We start from the raw sequence: 19,953 nt of genomic DNA, 5'->3' as shown, positions 1-19,953 counted from the left end.
AGAAGCAGCTCCCTTATGGGCCACTTCTGCCATCTTGTTCTGGGGAGTCATTCTTGGAAGGTCACCGTAGGGCTCTTCCTACAGCCCCTCAAACAATTTTTTAAGTACCTATTTCTCTTGTCAAGGAATCATTTGTTTAAGTTAGCCCCAGTGGTTTCTGCAACTGAACCCTGATGGATAGACCCTAGAAACACCCCTTCCTCTCACATCCCCATGCTATCTCAAACCAGGCTGGTGACTGTAACTGTAGCTGGAAAATTCTGCCTTTGAATCCTGTAGAAGCTTATCAACACTGGGAACATATAACGCAGTGTAGGACATGCTCGATCACTTACAGATCTGAACAATACACTTAGAAGTTTTGTCCTGGGAAAAAGCTTTGACTGTGTGGAAAAAAAGAAAGAAACAAAAAGGATTATGGGTGTAGTGGGCACCTTTTTTTTTTTTTTTTTTTTTTGAGACAGAGTCTTGCTCTGTTGCCTAGGCTGGAGTGCAGTGGCACGATCTCGGCTCACTGCAAGCCCACCTCCCGGGTTCACAATATTCTCCTAGCTCAGCCTCCCAAGTAGCTGGGACTACAGGTGCCTGCCACCACGCTCGGCTAATTTTTTGCATTTTTTTTTTTAGTAGAGACGAGGTTTCACCATGTTGGCCAGGATGGTCTTGATCTCCTGACCTCATGATCCACCCGCCTCGGCCTCCCAAAGTGCTGGGATTACAGGTGTGAGCCACCGCGCCTGGCCTTAGTGGGCACCTTTTTAGAGGAGTTGCCACCGCAGGAGACAATCAGGTACTGAGCCGGAAGATAAATGTTGCCACCTCCATGCTTTTACCCCACACCTTCCCCTGATGATTGTGGCATTTGGTTTTACAGCAGAGTGTCACCATCAGGGAAACCAAGTAACTGGGAAAGCGGCTGGAAAAGTCACCCATCCCAACCACCCTCCTTGCCTGAATCTGCAGCCATGATGCAAATTTTCCAAAATGCTCTGTTTAGCAAGAGTTGGCTGTGAGTTCTAAAGAAAAAAACCCTAATAGTATTTTTGTTCTCATCCTAAGTGTTCTTGCAGGGGAAGTATTTTTTTTAATTTAAAAATAAAATGTAGTTATTTTTATTTAAGACAATTCCCCATCTTGAACACATTTACATTTTTTTCTTCCTCCATTTACAGCCTATTTCCTGAAAAATGTTGAGAAGATTTAAGTGTCTAATATTTTCCAAGGCCATCTCATGATTCATCAGTTTATTGTTTGTTAAGTATCAGCCTCAAGAAACTGGCTTAAATGGGAATGTTGATCTGGATTTTCTCCTCTGATTTACTTCACAGATGACGGGAGAATGAATTAAAAGATTAAAAAGTCAACATTTTGCTGAGTCCTTTGAATAACAAAGAGGTCCTGTAAGAACCAAGTGAGGCTAAATAGGCAATCCCTGTCCTATGATATAGCATCACATATTAATAGAATTTGTGACGGGAGGGAGGGGAGGGCACAGTAGCTCATGCCTGTAATCCCAGCACTCTGGGAGGCCAAGGTGGACAGATCACCTGATGTCGGGAGTTCACGACCAGCCTGATCAACATGGAAAAACCCCGCCTCTACTAAAAATACAAAATTAGCCGGGCGTGGTGGCACATGCCTGTAATCGCAGCTACTCGGGAGGCCGAGACAGGAGAATCACTTGAACCTAGGAGGTGGAGGCTGTGGTGAACTGAGATCGCGCCATTGCACTCCAGCCTGGGCAATAAGAGTGAAACACCATCTCAAAAAAAAAAAAAAAAAAAAATAGAATTTGTGACCGGAGGGGCCTTGGACCTGTCACCTAATTTCACAGAAGAAGAAACTGAGCCCTAAAGAAGGGAAATGACTAACTCAGGATTGCCAGTGACCAGTGGCAGAGCTGGGAGTAGAATTCAGGTCTCCTGAGGTTCACCCTCCGGTGCTTTCTCTCCTGTCTTGCTTATTTTCATGCGAACCCTTTTTGCTCACACTTCCCTTTCCTGCTTTCCAGCCTTTTGATCACACTTCTACTTTCCTGCTTTTCAGCCTGAGTATGTCTACTTATGAGAAATACAGAGATCATTTAAGGAGCTGAGAATTTCCTTCTCACTTAGAGCTCCATAGAAGTCAGGACTCCCATTCACAGGGAACAGATGAGAAAGAAAAAAGTTCAGAAGGGAGTTTCACTTGCCAGAGTCCACACAGCTACGGTTAGACCTCAGACCTCCTGAACAACCAAGCCGATGTCCTTCCCAACACATTAAAACAGGTGGGCTAAATAGATGGCCTGGTACATTACATGAATGTACTGTTCTTTTGTTTAAAGAAGTGTGTGGGAAACAGAATTTGGTCTAATTAAAGGCCGTTGGGGGTGGATTAATGAAGTACAAAAAGGGCCTCATTAAAAGACGCTGTCCTCTAAAAGGCAAGCCAATGGCAGTTATCTTTCCAAAGTGAACATTAGAAAGTGGTTCCTGTGTAATTTTCCAAGCATTTAACTTAAAGATTCCTATCTATTGATACATGAGGGTCTGCATGTACTTTTGTGATGGCTTGAACCAAGGTTGACTTGAGCAAAAAGCTGCTCAAGGCCAGTGATCATTGTTTAAATTACGAAAGTAATATAAGCACATTACAGATCTTTGGAAAGTTCAGGAATGAAAAAAATGTACCCATGGTTCTACCATCCAGCACGGTATTGTTATTATTTTGTACATTCCCTTTCTGTCTTCTTATCAGAAGTATCTTTACATAGTTTTAAATGGTCTTCCTCTAATTTTCATAGCATACTATGACCTCGTATTACACTTTCCCCTGTGACATTAGATCATAAACATTTTTCTCGTAGATTTTGTCTTCATGAGCATCACATCTAATGGCTGCAAAAAGGTCCACCTCATGGGGGTCCCATAAGGTGCTCGTGATTCTCTAGAGGATTCATGAACATCTTTCCAGGGGGGTCATATTGTCAAAGACAGCAATGGCATTTGTTTTCATTTCAAAAAATAAAAAGTAGCTCAGTTTTAAATTTGAAACATTGCCCCTTTAAAGCTGAGCAGCATGAGAGCCTCTGGGTGTGTGTCACGTGGATACACACATGGTTAGTGGAGATGATAAGCCAGTGCCCCAGTCGATACCCCGCTCAGCACAACACACTGGGGACTAACACCTAAGAAGTCTATTGGACTGTTATAAATTCCACACGGACTCATGCTATAACATGGATGAAACTTAAAAACATTATGCTGGCTGGGTGCGGTGGCTCACGCCTGTAATCCCAGCACTTTGGGAGGTCGAGATGGGTGGATCACCTGAGGTCAGGAGTTTGAGACCAGCCTGGCCAACATGGTGAAACCCCATCTCTACTAAAAATACAAAAATTAGCCGGGCATAATGGTGGGTGCCTGTAATCCCAGCTACTCAGAAGTCTGAGGCAGGAGAATTGCTTGAACTCGGGGGGGTGGAGGTTGCAGTGAGCTGAGATTGCACCACTGCACTCCAGCCTGGATGACAGAGTGAGACGTGTCTCAAAAAAAAAAAAAAAAAAGAAAGAAATTTAGGGGACACATTCAAACTATAGCAAGGAACAATTCATTTACTGGGAATAATGATTATCCATACCCCAATTCCATTTCCAAATGTACTTGTAGAAAATTGTTTGCAAATGACAGCCTGAAATCTCTCATGTCTTTGTTTTGAAACAAAACATAAAATGTCCAAAAATAAAACAGTTGAGATCCGTTTGTGATTCATAAGGGTGATGATTGGGTTTTCATGCTAATATGTGAGATGTGACTCCTTCAAACTTCCTTGTTATGACATCAGCACATTACTCATCTGATGTGAAAAGAAATTTTTAATTTAAAAAAGTTGATATTTTAAGCTAAAATGCAAAAATTCTAAACACTAGGCAATCACAATAGCTTTTGTCCATTTGACTGCCATAGCATGTAGTTACTTTTATTTTATTTTAGAGACAGAGTCTTACTTTGTAGCCCAGGCTATAGTGCAGTGGTTTGATCTTGGCTCACTGCAACCTCTGCCTCCTGAGTTCAAGTGATTCTTATGCCTCAGCCTCGAGAGAAGCTGGAGTTACAGGCGTGTGCCACCACGCCCAGCTAATTTTTTTTTTTTTTTTTTTTTAGACGGAGTCTCGCTCTGTCGCCCAGGCTGGAGTGCAGTGGCGCGATCTCGGCTCACTGCAAGCTCCACCTCCCGGGTTCACGCCATTCTCCAGCCTCAGCCTCCGGAATAGCTGGGACTACAGGCGCCCGCCACCACTCCCGGCTAATTTTTTTGTATTTTTTTTTTTTTTTTAGTGGAGATGGGGTTTCACCATGTTGACCAGGATGGTCTCCATCTCCTGACCTCGTGATCCGCCCACCTCGGCCTCCCAAAGAGCTGAGATTACAGGCGTGAGCCACAGCGCCCGGCCATTTTTGTATTTTTAGTAGAAACGAGATTTCACCATGTTAGCCAGGCTGGTCTTGAACTCCTGACCTCAGGTGATCCACCCACCTTAGCCTCCCAAAGTGTTGGGATTACAGGCATGAGTCACCTCGCCCAGCTGCATGTAGTTACTTTTAATGTATACTGAATATAGGCTTGGTCCCTAAACTAACCATAATAAACAATTCCATTTCGAAATGTAAATCACAAATTATATTTTGTCTTACATAATTGATTTAAAGTATGTGTCATGTTAAACAGAAAGTTGAATTTTGTCTTAATAACATGAACATTATTGGATTATATTAAATTAATATTTTTTGTAGAATTGTAATACTTTTTTAAACAAAAAATTTTACAAAAAATTGTAAAACATATATCAATGAGCTAATATTTATAAGTGTAATATTCTAAATATTTTTGAAGTGCCTGTAACAATGCCTAGAACAGTGCCTGGTACATAATAAGCATTATATATGTCTGTTAAATAAAAAGAAAACAAAATTATAAAATATTTTAAAATACTACAAGTTTTATAAGTATATTTATATATATGAATTGATAAAGAACATTTGCATAGTAAAAAAATATATATACATTGGAAAATGCAGATTTATGTAATCACTCCCCCATTGTTGGCTATTCAGGTTACTGCCAGTGTCTTTTTTAAAGGATTACTATGATGAACATTTTTCAAGCGTAAAGAAGTTTCAGTAGTTTATGTTATTTTCTTAAGGTATCTTCACAGAATTGGGTAACCGGTGCAAAAGTTGTGATGACATGTATTACTTTCTATATGTGTCATAGTTGCTAATATTATCTTAGTGGCACTTAGCATAAGGAAAATATAATGCCCCAACTCTGCGTCAGGCTCTGTTGCAAGAGGCTTTACCAAAGTTATTGCTATGGTTGGAATATTTATTTTCTCCAAGACTTTGTTGGAATTTAATCCCCAACATGGCAATATTGAGGAGGGGGTCTTTAAGAGGTGACTGGGTTATGAGGTCTCTGCTGTCATGAAGGGATTAGTTGATCAGTGGGTTAACGGATTAATGGGCTATCCTGGGAGTAGGACTGGTGGCTTTATTAGAAGAGGAAGAGAGACCTGAACTAGCATGCTCAGCCCCCTCGCCATGTGATGCCCCATGCCACCTTGGGGCTCTGCAGAGTCCTTACCAGCAAGAAGGCCCTCACCAGATGTGGCCCCTTGACCTTGGACTTCTCAGCCTCCATAACTATAAGAAATTTTTTTTTTTTTTTAATAAATTACCCAGATTCAGGTATTCTGTTATAACCAACAGAAAATGGGCTGGGCACGGTAGCTCACGCCTATAATTCCAGCCCTTTGGGAGGCCAAGGTGAGTGGATCACTTGTGGCCAGGAGTTTGAGACCAGCCTGGCAAACAACCTCCTTACTAAAAATACAAAAATTAGCTGGGCATGGTGGCACATGCCTGTAATCCCAGATACTCGGGTGACTGAGCCACGAGAATTGCTTGAACCCAGAAGGGGGAAGTTGCAGTGAGCTGAGATGGCATAACTGCACTCTAGCCTGGCTGACAGAACGAGACAAAAAAAAAAAAAAAAAAAAGGCAATAGAAAATGGACGAAGACACTTATCTTTATGGATCTTCATGATAATTCTGTTGGGTAGGAGGTAGTATTATCATTCCTATTTTCTAGATGAATCAACTGAGACTCAAAGAGTTGAATCACAATGACCTGATGTCTAGGAGGGAACACTGAGTTTCAACTGCAAGTACACCAATTAGGAAAGACTGTCTTGTGGTAAATTTCTTTCTCTTGGCTAAAAGTAGGGGGTGATATGGGGTCAATTTGTTATCGTCACCTACAAGAGAGATGGAAAAGGCTTCTACATTATCATGAACTTGAGAATCTTACAGTTAAAAATTGGAAAGATGAAAAATGGGGTGGAGAGTGGGGCAAGAGTGATTGGTAGGATTACTTGGTGTATCAGTTTCCTAGGGCATCCATCACAAAGTACCACAAACTGGGACGCTTAAACAATAGATATTTATTCTCTTATAGTTTTGAAGGCTGGAAGTCCAAAATCAAGGTGTCAGCAGGCACCTGCTCTCTCTGAAGGCTCTAGTTTCAGGTGGTTACTGTCAGTCTCTGGCATGGCTTGGCTTGGCTTGTGCATGCATCACTCTAACCTCTGTCTTCACATGGTCTTCTCCCCACTGGGAAGACAGAGATAGTGATTTGGACACAGACACCAAGTCTCTGTGTAAAGACACTATTTCCAAATAAGATTCTGGGTGAACATGAATTGTGCAGGGTTACTATTTTTAACCCAGTACTGTACACTTGGGTAGGAGAAGCCTGATAACTTCTGCCCCTTCCCACTTTCTACTTTGTGCATGCAGTGGCTAGCAGAGGTATCTCTGCTCTCAGAAGTGAGGGGAAATCCTTATGTCCCTAGGCAATGTCTTAGTAGGCTGCTGACACCCAGAAGAAACAGTCTCTTCAGACTCAGAAGGCTACATATAGGCCCATCCCCATCATCTTCCTCCACAGTTGCTGGAAGAAGGCTGCAATAAATAGCTCCCACAGTTGGGGCAACAGAGAATCTCAAAGGAAAAGATGTGCACAGAGCCAAGAATTACTAACACATCGTAAAAGAGAAGCACAAAATGACACAAATGACTAGTACCTGAGAAACAGATCATAGAACTCACAGAAGGGGATTTTAAGAGAAGTATAATGAACCTTTCATCACAGGGATAAAAGACAATTGAATCCATAAGACAAGAAGGAAATTATGAAAAAGAATCAAATAGAGATCTTGGAAGTGAAAAGTATTCAGAAGAGAGGGAAATGGTAAAATGAATACAGATGAAGAGCTGTTTATTGGGCTGGAAACAATAGCTGAGGGATTCTCCCAGAATGTAGTATAACAGGACAGAGAAAAATTATGAAAGAAATGTTTAGAAACATGGAGGGTAGAACCAGAAGCTCCCAAATCTATCAATTCACATTCCAGAAGAAAATAAAAGCAGAAAATATGAGAGAGAGGAAAAATTAAAAACATATTAAAAGAAAAATTTCCAGAGTTGAATAAAAGCACAAATCTTCAGGTTGAAAACTGAGTAGGATGAATAGAAATGACTACACTTAGATACACACAGTGAAATTTTAGAACAAGTGTAAGGAGAAATTCTAAAAGCATCCAAAGATTTTTAAAATTTTTTTCTGCAAAGACTAATATCAGAATTCTCAGTAAAAATGCATTGCATACAAGAAGGCAATATAAATACATCTTCAACATTTTGAGAGAACATGGTTACAAACCTATAATTCTATTTTTTTTTTTGAGACGGAGTCTCTCTCTGTCGCCCAGGCTGGAGTGCAGTGGTGTGATCTCAGCTCACTGCAAGCTCCACCTCCTGGGTTCACACCATTCTCCTGCCTCAGCCTCCCGAGTAGCTGGGACTACAGGCGCCCACCACCACGCCCAGCTAATTTTTTGTATTTTTAGTAGAGACGGGGTTTCACCGTGTTAGCCAGGATGGTCTTGATCTCCTGACCTCGTGATCCACCCACCTCGACCTCCCAAAGTGCTGGGATTACCGGCGTGAGCCACCGCGCCCAGCCACAAATCTAGAATTCTATACACATCTAAACTATTATTTAAGTGTAAATGCAAAAAAAAAAAATACATTTATAAATATTCAAGGATCTGGAAAATTTACCATCCACAATGAATTAAGAGAGAATGAACTTAACCAGAAAACAAAAACAAAACAAAACAAACAAGAAGAGAAATACACAAAGCAGTATCTTATTGAAGAAATCAGTAAAATTTATTGTAAAACTCATATAAGTTAGGATAACCACTAGAAGTAGTAACAGGTGCAAGTTTTAAATTTTGAGAAGGACAAAATAAGATGAAGAAAACTCACCAATTTTGCAAAAGACAAAAGGAAATTTAAAAAATCCAGGAGAAGTAGAAAAGACAAATAAAATGAGAGGAATAGTTCAGATGTCTCAATATCACATTAAATATGACTGGGTTAAGCCCATGGATAAAAGGAGAATTTTAGATTGGATGTTTGAAAACTTAAACATTATAAGAGACACATCTAAAACAAAATCATCTGAGAAGTCTGAAAATAAAGTGATGGAAAAGGATATTTCAATGAAAAAATGTGTGATTATATTTAAATCAGATAAAATGGAATTCAAGGAAGGTTTAGAAAGTGGATCTACCCAGTAGTAGTCAGCACCCCTGGTAGCTAGATAATAGTTTCTAAACATCGTTTCACACATACACATGGAATCAATGTTCACTTGAAAAAAGGCTGATTCCAGGTCTGGGACAAGAAATATACAAGAGGAGCCTGGACCAACATGTCATATCTGAGGCAAGAAAGCTGAAGACTACAGAGAGTGTCAAAACTACTTAGGAAACAACTTGAAGAGGCTCCTACTGGCTAAAGATGCAACAATCATGCATTAATAAAAATGATAATTGCAATGATGAAAACACTTCAAATATAATCAAGTTTATGAATATGGAAATGAAATAATTTTTTTAAAAAACACTTATTGGCCACTTTCTATTAAAAAAAAACAGGGAACTGAGGAAAATGTTAAACACTATCACAGAAAGATAATCAGCAAAATCCAGACTGCAGGAAATTCTACAGAACAAATGACCCAAAAAATATATTCCAAGCAAAAAAGAAAGTGTGTATTTGTGTGTGTGGTCGGGGAGGATTACAGACTAAGAGTTACCTAAAAAACATCACTCGATTGCATGTATGAATCTTAACTGAATCTTTTTTTTTTTAACATAAACTCAAGATTTGATTGTCTTCCTAATAAAACAAAAGATAATACTCAGAACTATATCACTTGGCCCCCCTTCTCTTCTTATCTCCTCCCAGTTCATAATGCTTGCATCTCTTAATAGCCAGCATTCTCTTAGATATGCAGCTGGGCTCAGCGCGCTCAAGCCTTAGCACAGTCTTCTTTGTAGTTTTAGCCTTTTTTTGGAAAATCCGCTTAGTCTGTCCATCATAGCCACTATGCTTTCCATCATAAGGCTGTTTTCCCTGGGCATATAGACAATCCTTGCCCTTCTTGTACTGTGTCACTTTGTGGGGTTGGTGCTTGCCACACTTCTTACAGAAAATCCACTGGGTTTTAGGAACACTCACAATGTTTGCAGGAGCATTATTGGCACAGAAAGCTGAATGTTGATATAAACAAATACATTGGGCCCTCAAGGTGGCTCATGCCTGTAATCCCAACACTATGGGAGGCCGAGGATTGCTTGAGCCCAGGAGTTCAAGACTAGTCTGGGCAAAATAGTGAGACCCAGTCTCTAAAAAAAGAATAATAATAGTGATAAGCAAAAAGAAAGTTTATATAATTCGCTACATGCACAAATTAAAGCATCTCATTATATCAATAAATGCTAAAAAAATTGACAAAATTTAACCCTTGTTAAGATTTTTAAAAGACTTGCAGTAGCTTGCTATAGAAGGGAAATTTCCTATCTTAATTAAGGGGCCTACCAAAAACCTATGGTTGTCACCATACTTTGTGGTGAATTTAGAGGTAATCCTATTACCTCAGGAATGGGACAAGGATGCTTGCTTTCATGCTGCTAGACAACACCAAACTGGATGATCTAGTCAATGCAATAAAATAAGAAAAACAAATAAGAAACCTATAAATGATATTTTCATCTACAAATAACAGAAAAACCAATTTGAAATAGTTTATACAATAAATACATTTTATTATCTCACATAATAATTTCTGGCTCTCTTCTTTCTTCTCTGGCCCTGTGAAGATGTGCCTTGCTTCCCTTTTACCTTCCACCATGATTTGAGTTTGGTTTACCTGAACAGTAATGTGCACTTGCTGTAAGTGGTAGAGCCCACCTACATTAGGCTGATGATTTATTGTTGAAGTCAAAAAAATTGGTGAGGGAAGATGGCGGATAGGAGACAGGGCTGACGTGCAGCTCCCATTTGTATGGACAGAACAGTGTGTGGAAACTCATGTCATGGACTTTTGCTCCAGGAACCACCGCAGGAGTGTACTAGGAAAACTGAAAGAAATCACAGATCCTTTGAAAGCAGCAGCGGGCTGCTGCAAATTCCATGAGACAGGCCAAAAGCTCTGGTGCTCTCTCAAAAGTGCCACCTCCTGGCTGGAGGCCAACCAGCTCAGGACGTTACAGCAATTCATGACAGAACAACCCTGCTGAAGTGGTGGACTTCAGTACTCCACTGATAGCAAAGACAGGTCATCAAGACAGGAAGTCAACAAAAGACCAATGGACTTGCATTATACCTCAGAACAAGTGAACTTAACAGATATTTACGGAACATTCTACCCAACAACTGCACATGGAAAATTCTCCAAGATAGACAACATCATAAGCCACAAAACAAGTCTCAATAAAATTAAGAAGATTGAAATTATATCAAGTACCCTCTCAGAACACAGTAGAATAAAGTTGGAAATTAACTCCAAAAGGAACCCTCAAAACTATACAAATACACGGAAATTAAATAATCTGCTCCTGAATGATCTTTGGGTCAATAATGAAATCAAGATGGAAATTAAACAATTCTTTGAACTGAAAGATAATAGTGACAAAACTTATCAAAACCGCTGGGACACAGAAAAAGTGGTGCTAAGAGGAAAGTTCATAGCATTAAATGCTTATATCAAAAAGTCTAAAAGAGCACAAATAGACAATCTAAGGTCAGACCTCAAGGAACTAGAGAAACAGTAACAAACCAAACCCAAACCCAGCAGAATAAAATAAATAACAAAGATCAGAGCAGAACTAAATGAAATTGAAACAAAAAATACCAAAGATAAAAGAAACAAAAAGCTGGTTCTTTGAAAAGATAAAAAAATTGATAGACCATTGGTGAGATTAACCAAGAAAAGGAGAGAAGATCCAAATAAGCTCAGTTAGAAACAAAACAAGAGATATTACAACCAATACCACAGAAATAAAAAAAGACCATTCAAGGCTACTATGAACACCTTTATGCACACAAACTGGAAAATTTAGAGACAATGTATAAATTTCTGTAAATATACAACCCTCCTGGATTAAATAGAAATAGGAAGAAATAGAAACTGAACAGACCAATAACAAGTAGAGAGATTGAAACAGTAATTTAAAAATTTCCAACAGCAACAAAAAAAGGCCAGGTCCTGATGGATTCACAGATGAATTCTATCAGGCATTCAAGGAAGAATTGGTACCAATCTTACTGAAACTATTCCAAAAGACAGAGAAACAGGGACTCCTCCCTAAATCATTCTATGAAACCTATCACCTTAATACCAAAACTGGAAAAGGACATAACAAAAAAAGAAAACCACAGGCCAATATCCCTAATGAACATAGATGCAAACATCCTAAAAAAAAAAATACTAGCTAACCAAATCCAATGGCATATCAAAAAGATAACACACCGTGATTGAGTGGGTTTCATACTAGGGATGCAGGGATGATTTAACATATGCAAGTTAATAAATGTGATGCATCACATAAACAGAATTAAAAGCAAAAGCCATATGATCATCTCAAGAGATGCAGAAAAAGCAGTTGACAAAATCCAGTACCTTTATGATTAAAACCCTCAGCAAAATTGGCATAGAAGGAACATACCTCAAAGTAATAAAAGCTGTCTGTGACAAACCCGCAGCCAACATTATACTGAATGGGGAAAAGTTGAAAGCATTCCCCCTGAGAACTGGAATGAGACAAGGATGCCCACTGTCACCACTTCTATTCAACAGAGTACTAGAAGTCCTAGCCAGAGCAATCAGACAAGAGAAAGAAATAAAGGGCATCCAAACCAGTAAAGGGAAAGTCAGACTATCACTGTTTGCCAATGATATGATTGTATACCTAGAAAACCCTAAAGATTAATCCAAAAAGCTCCTAGAGCTGATAAATGAATTCAGCAAAATTTTAGGATACAAAATAAATGTACACAAATCTGTAACAGTGTTATACACCAATATACAACAATGACCAAGCTGAGAAGCAAATCAATAACTCAACCCCTTTTACAACAACTGCAAAATAAAATAAAATACTTAGCAATATACCTAACCAAGGAGGTGAAAGATCTCTACAAGGAAAACTACAAAACGCTGCTGAAAAATCACAGATGACACAAACAAATGAAAACGCATCCCATGCTCATGGATGGGTAGAATCAATATTGTGAAAATGACTATACTGCCAAAAACAATCTACAAATTCAATGCAATTCCCATCAAAATACCATCAATATTTTTCACAGAACTAGAAAAAACAATCCTAAAATTTATATGGAAGCGAAAAAGAGCCCTCATAGCTAAAGCAAGACTAAGCAAAAAGAACAAATCTGGAGGCATCACATTACCAGACTTCAAACTACACTACAAGACTATAGCCACCAAAATAGCATGGTACTGGTGTGAAAATAGGCACATAGGCCAATGGAACAGAATAGAGAACCCAGAAATAAAGCCAAATACTTACAGCCAGCTGATCTTTGACAAAGCAAACAAAAACATAAAGTGGGAAGAAGACATCCTATTCAACAATGGTGCTGGGATAATTGGTTAGCCACATGCAGAAGAATGAAGTTGGATCCTCATCTCTCACGTTATACAAAAATCAACTCAAGATGGATAAAAGACTTAAATCTAAGACCTGAAACCATAAAAATTCTAGAAGATAACATCAGAAAAACTCTTCTAGACATTGGCTTAGGCAAAGAGTTCATGACCCAGAACCCAAAACCAAATGCAACAGAAACAAAGATAAACAGATGGGACCTAATAAAACTGAAAAGTTTCTGCACAGCAAAAGAAATAATCAGCAGAGTAAAACAGAGAACCCACAGAGTGGGAGAAAATATTTGCAAACTATGCATCCAACAAAGGACTTATATCCAGAATCTACAAGGACCTCAAACAAATCAGCAAGAAAAAAACAAATAATCCCATCGAAAAGTGGGCAAAAGATGTGAATAGGCAATTCCCCAAAGAATATATTCAAATGGCCAAGAAACATGAAAAAAATGTTCAACATCACTAATTATCAGGGAAATTTGACCAGGTCAAAGGGTAAATGCATTGTAAATTACAGAAATATTAAATTACCTTCTATTATGGTTATACCATCTTTCAGTCCCACTGGCAATGTATGAGATTACCTTATTCCCCATATATTATTCCCCATTATTATTAATATTCCCTATTATTATTCCCCATATATTCTGTTAGCTCTTCTAAAGTTGTTCAACTTTTGGATTTTTTCCTGATCTAATAAATAAAAATCACAATGTAACACCATCTTACTCTTGCAAGAATGGCCATAATTTAAAAAATCAAAAAATAACAGATGTTGGCATGGATGTGGTGAAAAGGGAACACTTTTACACTGCTGGTTTAAAAGGTAGTTCGACCACTTTGGAAAACAGTATGGAGATTCCTTAAAGAACTAAAAGTAGAACTATCCTTCGATCCAGCAATCCCACTCCTGGGTATCTGCCCAGAGGAAAGTAAGTCATTATATGAGAAAGACACTTGCACACGCATGTTTACAGCAGCACAATTCACAGCTGCAAAAATATGGAACCAGCCTAAATGCCCATCAACCAACGAGTGAATAAAGAAAACGTGGTATATATATATACCATAGAATACTACTCAGCCATAGAAAGGAATGAAATAATGGCATTCACAGCAACCTGTGTGGAGTTGGAGACCATTATTCTAAGTGAAGTAACTCAGGAATGAAAAACCAAACATCATATGTTCTCACTTATAAGTGGCGGCTAAGCTATGAGGAATGCAAAGGCATGAGAATGATATAATGGACTTTGGGGATTCGGGGGGAAGGCTGGAAGGGGGATGAGGGGTAAAAGACTACATATGGGGTACAGTATACACTGCTCAGGTGATGGGTGCACCAAAATCTCAGTAATTACTACTGCAGAACTTTTCTATGCAACCAAACACCACCTGTTCCCTCAAAACTATTGAAATAAAATAAAAACACAAAGAAATCCTGAGGTAGGGAGTGTCCAGAGTTGGTTAATTCAGAGGTTTACTGACATCATTAAAGACCCAAGGCTGGGCGTGGTGGCTCACGCTTGTAATCCCAGCACTTTGAGTGGCCGAGGTGGGTGTATCACGAGGTCAGGAGTTCGAGACCAGCCTGGCCAACATGGTGAAACTCCATCTCTACTAAAAATACAAAAATAGGCTAGGTGTGGTGGTGCGCTAGTCCCAGGGCTCAGGAGGCTGAGGCAGGAGAATTGCTTGAACCCGAGAATCGGAGCTTGCAGTGAGCCGAGATCACTGTCGCCTGGGTGACAAGAGAGACACTCCGTCTAAAAAAAAAAAAAAAGACCCAGGTTCCTTCTATTTTTACCTGTACTATTCTATTCCAGGAATGTGAGGTTTGTGGCTCTCCAGCTTGCCCCTCCCAAGGAAACAAGATGGCTCCCACAGTTCCAGGCATCCTATGTAAGCATGTTAAGTGGAAGTGATGTCAACTTCTGTTTGTCTCTTTTCAAGAGTAAGGAAATATTTCCCAGAAGTCCCTGGGATATTTTGTCACATCTCATTAGTCAGAACTAGGTCACACACGCATTCTAGAACTATGGAATGGAGTTCCCAGTGGGCCCAGGATGGACATTTTGTGGGGCAAAGAAAAAAAATCTAGGCAGTTAGACCACTGAGATTTTGGTGTGTTTGTTACTGCAACATAACCTAGCCCATCCTGATTTAACAAAACCTAAAGTAAGGCCATAGCCAGGTGTGGTGGCACATGACTGTAATTCCAGCTACTCGGGAGGCTGAGGGAGGAGAATCGCTTGAATCTGGGAGGTAGCAGAGTTTGCAGTGAGCCAAGATCTTATCACTGCACTCCAGCCTGAGCAACAAGAGCAAAGCTCCATCTCAAAAATAAATAAATAAAATAAATAAAATTAGGCCAGATGCAGTGGCTCACTCCTGTAATCCCAGCACATTGGGAGTCTGAGGCCTGAGGATCACTTGAGCCCAGGAGTTGGAGACCAGCCTGGGCAAAATAGCCGAGACCCTGTCTCTTAAAAAAATGTTTTTTAATTAGTACACCTGTAGTCCTAGCTACCTGGGGGGCTGAGGTGGGAGGATCGATTGAGCTGGGGAAGTTGAGGCTGCAGTGAGCTATGGTCGTGCCACTGCACTCCAGTTTGGGCGACAGAGTGAGAGTCTGCCAGAAAAAAAAAAAAGAAGAAGAAGAAAAATAAAAAGGATATATCTTATTTTACCCTCTTGCTTACATAAAAGGTAGAAGATTATGTTACTATTCTGTACCTTCCTTTTGTTTCTTAAAATAGATCCTTTAGCTCTTCATATCAGTACAAAAAGGCTTCCTAATTCTCTCTTTCTCTTCATCCCACTCAGTGGCCAAGGCATCTTAATTTTTTTTGCTTTGTTTTACAGCTGTATTGTGTTCCATTATATGAATATAGCACAGTTTATTTAACCATTTCCTTATTGATGGGCACTTTGGTTGTTTCCAGTCTTTTTCTATTACAATGATGCAATGATGAATTACCCTGTACATACATCATTTTGTCAGTGTGCAGGGGAATATATAAAATCTCCAGAAGTGAAAATGCCAGGGGCATTAACAACAATGATATACTATTTCTTAATTATGATGTAGACAAGAATTTTATATTGATTATATCAAATGCAGGCAAATGTGCAGAAAGTTGATATCCCATGTTTAATTGTTGGAAATTTAAATTGATACAATGTTTTAAAAAAATAATTTAGTGATATCGAAATTTTTAAAAGTGCATAGCTTTTATGTAAGAATGCTACTTGCATAATATATATCAGAAGAATGTATATGCTCACATGATAGAGATCTGTAATAGTAAAAATTTAAGAACAAACTGCCCATCAATCATGAAATGGCTAAATGATCTGTGGGTTGTACATGTACACAAAGAGACATGTACAATACTTTTCATTGCATCACTGTTTGTAGTGACAAATAGTAAAAGGCAGCCTAAATAACCATCATGGAGGAATGAATAGATAAAATGTGATCTAGTCATTTGATTGATTACTACACAGAAATTAAAAGGAATAAACTAGACATAGTTATCAACATAGATGAATCTCAAACATAATTTGCATGATAAAATCAAGTTGTAGATACATATGGTATGACACCATTTTTGTAAAATTTTTAAGCTCACAAAATAATGCTGTATGTTATGTAAGAAAAATGTGGCAGGTGGGTTGAAAAAATACAAATTAAACATATGGGAGAAAAGTGGGGGCAAGGGAAAAAAACCCAAACTGGCTATAACTGAGGATTATGAATAATTAAATCATATCAATCCATTCATACCACTGAGGTCTAACACAACTAGAAAAACAAAAACAAACAAATGGACAAAACGGTAATGTAACCATATCAAGTACTTAGGAAAGAGTTAAAAGATGTGGAAAGAACGCCAAGACATATTGTTAAGTGAAAAAGCAAGTCAAAGAACCATATGTACAATGTGTAACATTTTTGTAAAACAAAACCACAAAATAAAACTATATATTTACACACATGCATACAACCAAATGCATAGAAAAAGTTTTAGAAAAGATAACGATGTAACAAATACAAATAGTGACATAGAAAAATTTCTTACATTGTTTATAAACATTTATAAATAGTGTGGAATAAAAATAAAGGCAGATAGAAATTCCAGGAAAGGCCGGTGCGGTGGCTCACGCCTGTAATCCCAGCACTTTGGGAAGCCTAGGAGGGCGGATCACGAGGTCAGGAGTTCGAGACCAGCCTGACCAACATGATGAAACCCCTTCTCTACTAAAAATACAAAAATTTGCTGGGTGTGGTGGTGCGTGCCTGTAATCCCAGCTACCTGGGAGGCTGAGGCAGGAGAATCACTTGAACCCAGGAGTCAGAGGTTGCAGTGAGCTGAGATCACGCCACTGCACTCCAGCCTGGGTGACAGAGAGAGACTCTGTCTCAAAAACAAACAAACAAACAAACAAACAAACAAAAAGAAATCCCAGGAAAACAGAAAGAAATAAGAAATGAAATGTAACCGTTATGATCATTGCTTCTGCAATAAACAGTATTTACATAGTGTTATGAAGTGAATGTTTGTGACTACCCCAACCCCCTGCCAAGTTCACCTGTTGAAGTCCTAACTCCCAATGTAATGGCCTTAGGAGGTGGAGTCTTTGGGAGGTAATTAGGTTTGGGTGAGGTCATGAGAGTGGAGCACCCATGATGGCTTATAAGAAGAGAAAGAGACACCAGAGCTTGCTTTCTTTGCCATGTGAGGATACAGCAAGAAGACAGCGATCTGTAAGCCAGGAAGATGACTCTCAGTGAGAACCAAATCTGCTGCCACCTCAGTGTTGGACTTCTCAAATTCCTGTTGTTTAAGCCACCTCATCTATAGTATTTTGTTATAGGAGCCTGAGGTGACCAAGACACATAGTCACAATAATATCTGTACATTAATTTTTAGTTGTTTATAACCAACCTACAGACAAAGCTTAGAAAATGTGGTTAATAGACAAAGCTTAGAAAATGTAGTTATATTATAAAAATTATCAACCTTGACAATGCAAAAGACAAAAGGTGCAAACTGAGGTGTAGAATTGCTGAGCGGACTCGTTGGGGAGCTATTATCTTCATTTTATAAAAAGCATTAAAAGATAGTTGATGGAACAAAAAATAAAGGTATTAGGATGCTATTTGTAGTATAAAGGCAACCAACAGAGAAGCTAAAAGGCGCAGTACAGGAAGTATTGAAAAATGAGCTGAAAACATCTATCGTATGACAGATTAAATAGATAATGTCTAAAACTGTAAGGAAATGTAGTGGCTCTTATCACTAAATTTCCAGAGTTAGGGCAGGTTTAAGATTGATCCAATCCAGTGTCTTCAGCTCTGTTTCACTAAATTTCTCTTGGCCCTGGATTTATTTATGGGTTGGCCTCATTCTCAGGTTGACATCAAGATGGCTTAAATTCTAGGTTTTTCTATATTTCCAAATCCTGGAAAAACTGATTTCCAGTCCAGAAGGAAAATAAAATTTCCTCTTTCCCTCTCCCTCTGAAGACCCTTCTTATATTTTTATATCCTGACTGAAAATTAACCTATTGTCAGGATCATTGGTGGTGGGAACATCTATTCTTTATAGGAAGGAAAGACCTGGACTACTTTTATGTGGGCAGGCCATCACAATGGGCTTAGGAAGTAGCTATAAGTTCCTCTGGGAGTGGCCCACCCTGCCCATTGCTCCCAACCTCCAGTAAGTGTTATTGTTATTAAAGTTACAGCTCAGTTTCAATGCTGCTGGGAGAAAACAGGAAAGAACTGGGGGCCTAGGTAGGGGGCAAAGAGTTAGAAGGAAAAGTGTCTTAAACCTGAGCAGAGGTGGTTAGCAATAGCCATCAGCAGAAGAGAGTCATGTCTAGGAGAATGGTGAGCAATGAGGATTTTCTCAAACACTTTCCCTGAAGGTGGAGCAGAGTGTTACGTGGTCATTTATAGGAAGTATTGTGCTAGGGGCTTGAGCCATAATTATTTGGGTATAATTATTTGGGTACAAAAAGGAAGAATGACCTTATTTTACGTATGGGTTTTATATAGATTGGATCTCAACCCAATAGCTCATCAATCTTTTGCTCCTTTTGGGAATATTTTCTTAGGAAATATGTTCCTTTATTATGTAAAAAAGTCACTTCCCTCTATACATGAATTTCCAGGAGAGAATCCATGACCTGATGAGTGGAGAGAAGACATCCTACCTAAGACATACACACCTTCTTTTTCACTTAGCATTGATCGCATTTTTAAAAACTCTCTCATTTGTATGTCCTGTATGTCAGTGGGCCTATTTGTGTTCAGTAAAAATTTATAGCAAGTTAAGGCCAGGCACAGTGGCTCAAGCCTATAATCCTAGCATTTTGGGAGGCCGAGGCTGGTGAATCCTTTGAGTCCAGAAGTTCGAGAACAGCCTGAACAAGATGGCGAGACCTCGTCTCTGCATAAAATACAAAAACTAGTTGGGCATGGTGGCACATGTCTATAGTCTCAGCTACTGGGGTGGCTGAGGTGGGAGGATTACTTGAGCCAGGAAGATCGAGGCTACAGTGATCTATGATTGCACCACTGCACTGTCCATAAAAGATGCCGTCTGCTGGTGATGCCCTTCCAGGAGAACTATCTCTTTTTTTTTGAGAACTATCTCTTTTTTTTTGAGATGGAGTCTTGCTCTTGTCGCCCAGACTGGAGTGCAATGGTGTGATCTTGGCTCACTGCAATCTCCACCTCCCAGGTTTAAGAGATTCTCCTGCCCCAGCCTCCCATGTAGCTGGGATTATAGGTGCCCGCCACCACGCCGGGCTTATTTTTTGTATTTTTAGTAGAGACGGGGTTTCACCATGTTGGTC

General features: G+C 39.2%; 1 non-coding gene across 1 annotated transcript; it reads left to right on the top strand.

The window, feature by feature from the left end:
- The first annotated feature begins 3,736 nt into the window (after positions 1 to 3,736).
- On the top strand, positions 3,737 to 3,843 carry LOC115935180 (small nucleolar RNA U13). The gene has a single exon (XR_004070880.1). It is a non-coding gene; the product is annotated as a small nucleolar RNA U13 (small nucleolar RNA).
- The last annotated feature ends 16,110 nt before the right edge of the window (positions 3,844 to 19,953 follow it).

The sequence above is a fragment of the Gorilla gorilla genome, chromosome 5, assembly GCF_029281585.2.
Source record: "Gorilla gorilla gorilla isolate KB3781 chromosome 5, NHGRI_mGorGor1-v2.1_pri, whole genome shotgun sequence".
Lineage (NCBI taxonomy): Eukaryota > Metazoa > Chordata > Mammalia > Primates > Hominidae > Gorilla > Gorilla gorilla.
This window is presented reverse-complemented; position numbering and strand designations above follow the sequence as displayed.